The sequence below is a fragment of the Suncus etruscus genome, chromosome 1 (genome assembly GCF_024139225.1).
Source record: "Suncus etruscus isolate mSunEtr1 chromosome 1, mSunEtr1.pri.cur, whole genome shotgun sequence".
Taxonomy (NCBI): domain Eukaryota; kingdom Metazoa; phylum Chordata; class Mammalia; order Eulipotyphla; family Soricidae; genus Suncus; species Suncus etruscus.
In genome coordinates, this window is record NC_064848.1 from 199,164,344 (window position 1) to 199,172,762 (window position 8,419).

The following is an 8,419-nucleotide window of genomic DNA, read 5'->3' on the forward strand; positions in this document are numbered from 1 at the left end:
GCCTTGAGCATTGCCAGGTATAGCTTAAAAAAAATCAGTTATTAAAAATAAATGGCCCTTTTATGAAAACTACATACAAAGCTAAAAAAAAAAAGTCGTCTTCTATGTCATCTTCCCCCAAATATTTCTTTGTTCAATTACACTGTACTATGACTAACTTTCAGTATTTTTTTCCTTGCACAATTCCATCTCACTTATTCTCCGCGGTGCTCAATGCCCTCATTCAACAGATAATATTTGTGGTGTGCCTATTTTACATTACAATACAACCAAGATGGTAAAGGAAGCAGGCATGTTACCACCACCGATGAAGGAATTTCAGCTATAACTTTGCATAGTGGCAATATCGGAGTCAATGAGGTTTATCTGAGGCACAATTATTGCTAATTGAAAACTTTTCCCCAAAGATTTTCAGCTGTAATGCAGACTGCAAACTAAATGAAATTGTCGGTGGAGTGTGGTCAGGAACATTAAGAGGCTGGCAGTCAGTGGAAGACATCAATAATTCATGTAATCCTGACCTGGAAGGTCAAGGAAACATTGTTGAGAGGAAATCCTGCCTATTAACATCTAAAGACTAATTAGAGAAGAAAGGCAAAAGAGAAAGAAGATTCTGGTATCAAAGTGTTACCTGGAGTTGTTTTTTTTTTTTACCTTTACTCTGTTTACCTCAACTTTCCTCGTTACCTCTCTCTCTCTCTCTCTCTCTCTCTCTCTCTCTCTCTCTCTCTCTCTCTCTCTCTCTCCCTCTCCCTCCTCCCTCCAAAGTCAAAAAGATTTTGCTTCAAAATTCATTTCAAACTACCACTTAACAGCACTCTTCCATCATCAGATGATTTGGTCTGTCTTCAAATGCCACCATTTAATTCTGCATATCTCTAGGGTAGCTTACAACAAACCTCAGCTTTGTGGTCGAGCTTCTCAGGATTCTGGTTGCAGTCTTCACTCTGCCAATGATTGTACAACGTCTTGATAAAGTGCTGATGTTTACATTCAAATGCTTCACAGTTAGTTAATAAGTTGGTCGTCTATGTACCTTTTCATCAGACCCACATTCTCTTAAGCCAATGACCAAGCAATGTTGTTTGAAACTAATTACCCTATGTAGTTAGAATGTGGCTTTCTTATATTGTAATTATGATCCTGTCATCATCAAATGTCATATATTTCAAAGACTAGAGTGGAAAAGAGAAATATAAACAAGTCCACGTGGAGGATTTTATTCCTGTGGTTACCTTCTATTGCCACTAGATGGTACTTTTATGCCTGAGAGACAAAATGCTGGAAGCAAATGAAACCGACCAATAAGAGGATCACAGACGAGTTCTGAAATTCCAAAACAAATGTTAAGTGATCTTAGTTCCTATACATACCTTAAAAAAATAAAGTTAGGGCCCGGAGAGATAGCACAGCGGCGTTTGCCTTGCAAGCAGCTGATCCAGAACCAAAGGTGGTTGGTTCAAATCCTGCTGTCCCATATGGTCCCCTGTGCCTGCTAGGAGCTATTTCTGAGCAGACAGCCAGGAGTAACCCCTGAGCACCGCCGGGTGTGACCCCAAAACCAAAGGAAAATAATAATAATAATAATAATAATAATAATAATAATAATAATAAAGTTAGCAGGCCAAAAAGATGGACAGTGGGTAATACAATGTACCTTTCACCAAGCAGAATTGGGTTCAATCCCTAGTACCACAATTGTTCCCTGAGCCCCAGTAGGAATAAAACCTGAGCAATTCTGGATGTGACCCAAAAAACTTCCCCAGTAAGTAAATAAATAAACTAGGCAAACAACACTGTATATATGATCCCCTGAGCCTCATCAAAAGTGGTCCCTTGGGGTTGGAGCGTTGGTGCAAGAGGTAAGGTGTCTGCCTTGAGAGCTCTAACCTAGGACGGACAGTGGTTTGAACCCCCAGCATCTAGTATGGTCCTCCAAGCCAGGAGCAATTTCTGAGCACATAGCCAGGAGTAACCCTTGAGTGTCACCGGGTGTGGCCCAAAAACAAACAAACAAACAAAAATAATCTCTAAACATAGGGAGTAACTCAGGAGTAACACTTAGCATAGCCAAGGTCTACCATTCATCCTACCCTCAAAACAAACAAATAAACAAACAAAATGCCTTTCCCTTTTAAGATACACAGGAAAGTAAGAAAATGTAATTAAATCTCTAAAAATATACTCATCAACAATAGGATGAGGGCCAAGAGGACCAGTCCAGGGTAGATAGCTTGCCACAAATCTCGGAGAATGTAGTTATGGCAGAGAAGGGACCACTAGGACACTGAGAATTGGAAATGATCACTCTAAACAAAAACTGGGTGCTGAAAGGAAATAAAGGGATAAGCATGATACCCCATCTAAAAAGGTAAGAGAGAGACAGAGACAGAGACAGAGAAACAGAGAGACAGAGAGACAGAGACAGAGAAACAGAGAGAGGCAGAGAGAGAGATAGAGACAGAGAGAGAGACAGAGAGAGAGAGAGAGACAGAGAGAGAGAATATGTCTGCCCAGAGCCAGAGGCAGGCATGGGGGGACTGGAAGGAAACTGGGGTACATTGTTGGAGAAAAATGCATTGTTGAAGGGTGTGGACAGTGTCCCGGCCATAACTCAATCATGAACAACTTTATAACTAAAAAAAAAAAAAAGAAAAGAAAAGAAAAGAAAAAAGAAAGAAAGAACTGTATCATGAACAACTTTGTAACCACAGTCTTACATGTGATCTCTCTGGCCCCTTCTTTTCCCTCTTCATGGGCCTATCTCAAGACCACGGCGTTTTTTTGTTTGTTTGTTTGTTTGTTTTTTGGTTGTTTGTTTGTTTGTTTTGTTCTGTTTTTGTGGTGCTTAGCGTTATTGTTGGACTTCTTAATAGATATTTGACACTTCATTTCGTAGGGGTGGAGTGTTTCACCTTCTTTTTCTCCTTCATCTCTCAAACCGATGACGAGAGCCTCTAGAAGAATTCTGCTTATTTCCGGCATCTTAGACTTTTACCCCAGTTTATTTTTCTCCTCTTCAAACAAAACCACATAACTTGAACTAGCTAGTCCTGCCCCCAATTAGAGGGGGAAATAAAGGAGGCATCAGGACCAAACAGGTGTAAGACTACGAAGTAAGAGGAGAGGTACAGAGGGGACCACATATTCTAGCAGCCCTGGGGGTGAGGGAAGAGGATATGGGAGGTAGGACAAAAACGGAGGAGTAGGGAAGACAAACCGGTGATGGGAATCCCCCCTGATTTTATGTAAATATGTACCTAAAATATTATTGTCAACAATATGTAAGCCACTATGATCAAAATAAAAATTACGTTAAAAAAAAGAAAAATAAATAAATAAATAAATAAATAAATAAATAAATAAATAAATAAATAAATAAATAAATTCTGTTCCTCTTGTTCTATACCATGCCCACTTTTTTGGTTTTGGTTTTGGTTTTTGGGTCACATCCAGCGACGCTCAGGGGTTACTCCTGGCTTTGTGCTCAGAAATCGATCCTGGCAAGCACAGGGGGGCATATGGGATGCTGGGATTAGAACCACCGTCCATCCTGGGTCTGCTGTGTGCAAGGCAAATGCCCTACCGCTGTGCTATCTCTCCAGCCCTCTTACTTCTCTTTATTTTTCCTTTTAGTTTTGCCTTTGATCAATACTGTTGATCTAATTATAGTAATAGGGCAAATTGGCTGACTTGTGGCTTTCTCTCATCACCCCTGTCCTCACCTACGCTTGTGTGGATGCCGCCCCCAACCGAAAGGAGGTGCCACGTCTCTTTCAACACTTCGCCCTAGTGACTTTCAGAAACCCCAGTCACCTTGCAAGACAGGCATCTACGAGCATCCCTCCCACAAAGGCTTTGCCACTAGAAAATGCTCTCTACCAATTCCCTTTCATTCTTTGAAGGAGCAAGCAACCCGCTTAATGATCAATAAAACTTGTCTCCTCCTATTTAATTCTTTTTCCTTCCCGCCTCCCTTTGTGATGGTTGTCATTGATACCGCTGGGGGAATTGCACACAGGAGATTGGCTGTGGTCCTCACGCATTTTCAGCTCTTGTCCTCACCCAGAGTTTACACATTAGATTGCAACACTCAGTTGTGGTACTCACCAATATGTACACTTCTTTGCCAGGGATCGAACCGGGGTCAGCTGCAGGCAAGGCAAACCCTTTCCTTGCTGTACTATCTCTCTGGCCCCTGCACTCCTTTTATTGTGTTGCTTGCATGCCTGCTGGCTGGGGCATACAATCGTGGTGGAGGAGCTCCTCTTATCATAATGTCCTTGCTGGGTGTCATGGTGGTATTTGAAACCATGTCTCCCAGAGGCTGGGTTTTCTGTCTGTGTCTGATTCACACGATTCTTTAGGTACAGTACTCACTGGTGATTAAGTCCCTATTTTTGGTGCTCATGCATATCTAGCAATGGTGCAGTCAGACATTTCTTGCAGTGCCAGGGACTGCAGACAGCAGGGTTGCCAGACTTGAATTGTAGACCTGCCAGGATCCCACTGGGTATGTGTGGAACCCTGGGGATTTATATGTACATGTGGGACACTGGGGATTTGTATACATAATAAGTGTATGTTTGCAAGGCAAAGGCTCTAACTTTTGTGATTCCTCTGACTCCAGCATTATTTTAATGCTACATGTGTCTTTCTAGCACTTCAGGCTCTTCTGCCTTATGACTATTAATGAAGGTTTCTTAATCTCTGTATTATATCATTTTTCTCTTAAGTCATCCTGTTTGTCATCCTCATATTTTCTGAAATATTTAGCACCCTATTATTTATGGAGTTGATTGGAATGACAATATTCATAAAAATCATTGTCAAAATTTAAAAGAACTTCTTTTAAAGAATTTCTTTTTGCTTCCCATGTGGTTCTTGGAAGGGCCAAGCATTTTCTGCCAATTTCCATCCATTTTCTGCCAACTTGTCAGAGCGATAACACAGTGGGTAAAACATTTACCCTAAAAACTTACCCTGTGGATGACCAAGGGTTGATCCCCAGCCTCACATATGAGCCCCAACAGAAAGGATCCTGAGTGCAGAGCCAGGAGTTAATCCTAAGCACCACCGGGTATGACCATTCCAGAAAAACCAAAATAATTCCCTGACAATTTGGCCAGTGGGTTGGTGTGAGGACTGAAGAAGGTGGTGATTTGGGGACTCTGTGGTGTCAGGGATTACCTGAACTACCACAGTTGCACTTGGGACCCACCAGCGTTGCACCTTGTGGTGGTCAGGGGACCAGATAATTCTGGATACTAAATTGGGATCAGACTCATGCAGAGCAGATAGCTGCATTATTCCTATACTCTCTCTCTCTCTCTCTCTCTCTCTCTCTCTCTCTCTCTCTCTCTCTCTCTCTCTCTCTCTCCAGATATGTTTCATCAAAAATTTTGAGAATCAAAAATAGAATTGATTTTTTTTCTTTATTTCTTTTGGGTATTTTGGGAGGGGTACAACCTGTGGCACTTAAAGGTTACTCCTGGGTCTATGCTTAGAAATTACTATTGGTAGGGGACGGAGTGATTAGTGCAATGGTAGGGTGTTTTTGTCTTGCACGCGGCTGACCCAGGACGGACCATGGTTCAATCCCCTGTAGCCCCATATGGTCCCCCAATCCAGGAGAGATTTCTGAGTGCATAGCCAGAAGTAACCCCTGAGCATCACTGGGTGTGGCCCAAAATAAAATAAAAAAAATAAATAAATAAAAAGAAATAATTACTCCTGATAAACTCAAAAGACTTTATAGGATGCTGAAGATCTACCCAGGATGGCCGTTTATAAAGCAAACACCCTCCCGACTATACTTCTCTCGGGTTCCTAAGTGATGATTCATAATAGTAGTCTTTTGGATAATTTGAAAACAATCCATTAGCAAGTGCTTTGGAATTAAATCAGCTTTTGGCCCAGAAATGGTGACAGCCATGCAATGAAGAATCCTATGGCCTTCAACTTGGAAATAAAGCTAGAGTACCACTATATTAAAATGTGAAACTGGGGCCAGGGGCTGGAGAGATAGCATGGAGGTAAGGCATTTGCCTTGCATGCAGAAGGACGATGGTTCAAATCCTGGCATCCCATATGGTCTCCCCCTTGAGTCTGCCAGGAGCGATTTCTTTTTTTTTGTTTGTTTGTTTTTTTGGGGTCACACCCTGTAGTGCTCAGGGTTACTCCTGGCTGTCTGCTCAGAAATAGCTCCTGGCAGGCACAGGGGACCATATGGGACACCAGGATTTGAACCAACCACCTTTGGTCCTGGATGGGCTGCTTGCAAGGCAAACGCCGCTGTGCTATCTCTCCGGGCCCAGGAGCAATTTCTGAGCATAGAGCCAGGAGTAACCCCTGAGAGCTGCCAGGTGTGACCCAAAAAAACAAAAATAAATAAATAATAAAAAGTGAAACTGACTAAAGAGCTTTTGACAGTCATTTAGCATCATTCAATCTCAATTTCTTCATCTATTACGTGGAAATAATAACTAAGTCATTGGGCTATTATGAGTTAGATGATTTAAAAAATATCACAGTACAGATTATTCTCTTTAGATTAGAACAAGAGAACCTCTAATTTGTTCAAATTTGTCTAAATTGGGCCGGAGTGATAGCACAGCAATAGGGTATTTTCCTTGCACGCTGCTAACCTGGGGTAGACCAGGATTTGATCTTCAGCATCCCATAGCCTACCAGGAGCTATTTCTAAATGCAGAGCCAGGAATAACCCCTGAGCTGCCACTGGATGTGGCCCCAAAACAAAAGTGAACAAAAAAGTCTAAACTATTATTTAAGACAGTCTTCATATGGCCTATCTTATTCAAGACAGACTTGCTTTGTTTCTCTATTATTAGAGATAATTCTTTGTCTTTTCTTCTCTTCTTTGTTTTTTATTTGTGAGGGGAGAAACTTTGGGTTATGCTTAGCAGTGCTCTAAGACTTATTCTGTTCAGGGATCACTCCTAGCTGTGCTCCAAGAACTATCTGCAGTGCTCTAAATCGAACTGAATTCAGTGGAATGTAATGCAAGCACCATAATCTCTATATTATTCTATCAGGCCAGAATTTCCTCTGTGGGGCAATACTTAACTCTCTAGAACTAGACTGAAGAAATAGTCACACAGAATTGCTCTATCTTTTCTGGGCTACACTATTTATCATAGGGATTGATGCTAACAGAAAGATGAGATACGATATGATTTTCTAAAAGTATTAAATCTTTAACTTCCACACAAGACTTTTAAAAAAGTACTCAATCTAACAATTCCTAGGGGAAAGATAAATTTAAAAGTCTTCATTGAGACTATGTACCTTGATTTTCCAGCAGCCATTCAATTATAAGAAATCTCAGTATAAATAAATAACATTGGTCTATAAGGCAGGCAAAATATTTTCATTATAATGCAATGTCACTTTAATTTAAAAAAAAATGCCAGCATTTCCACACAACAATGGGAACAGAGGAAAAATGAAATTAAAAACTTTTAAAAAACTAATTTTGATTCCCAGTATGATATAGCCACTTAATTACATCCCTTTTGTTCAATATAAAAAATATTGCATGCATAAGGAACTTGAATCACCATAGGTGAACTTCTGAACTGAACAAAACAAGCATCACTGAAATGATTTATTTTAGACTCACAAGATATATTTTTCCCCCTGAGGAATAACATTTTTCTATATGAAGAACTGGTATTTTTATGCCATACTCTACCCACTCATCACTCTGCTCAAATGATCATTCCAATTCCTCAAGTCGGTGGTTTGATGTGGGTTTTTTAAAAATTATTTTTAGGAGTAGAAAACCAACTTAGATGCTGTAAAAATAACATTAAGTTCTAAATTTAAAGTCTATAAGAAACACTTTGTGGATTGAGGGTGTTTCTGTCTGAGTTTCCCATAAAACAAAAGCCTATCAAGGGTGACTTTTGAAATATCTTTTGGTTCAAATTGGATTGCCTCTTTGGCCCAGTTGGCCAGCACAGAGGATTTTAATTTTCTCTTCGCTTTGTTCCATTATCAACTCTGTGGGTACCTCTTTCCCAGAAATCCAATCAACTTCCCACTTCAAGAAGACCCAGTAGGTCTGAACTGACCTTGTCTAGCTAAAATGGGGGACACACTTGAGAAGGTTCTGAGGCAAGACAGATTGACGCGAGGAGCTTTTCATTTCCACTCACTTGGTGCCAACTCAGGGTAAAGTTAGGAAAACAGCACACACTGTGCTGTAAAGTCCGGCTGAATGGAATAAGAATGGAAAGGTGACTCAGACAGAAAGTCACAATGTCATGAATCTGTCCTCAAGGTGATTGTCAGTGGTGAAAATTGGCCTATGACTGTTCCCATTTACTGGTTCATTTTAGCTTAGGCATTATTTGCCCTTGGAGCAATGTTCCTAGAATAAAAGGAGAAGGGAACG

General features: G+C 40.6%; 1 non-coding gene across 1 annotated transcript; it reads left to right on the plus strand.

The window, feature by feature from the left end:
- Positions 1 to 326: 326 nt before the first annotated feature.
- LOC125995477 (U4 spliceosomal RNA) lies at positions 327 to 472 on the plus strand. Its single transcript, XR_007491001.1, has one exon. It is a non-coding gene; the product is annotated as a U4 spliceosomal RNA (small nuclear RNA).
- Positions 473 to 8,419: the final 7,947 nt, after the last annotated feature.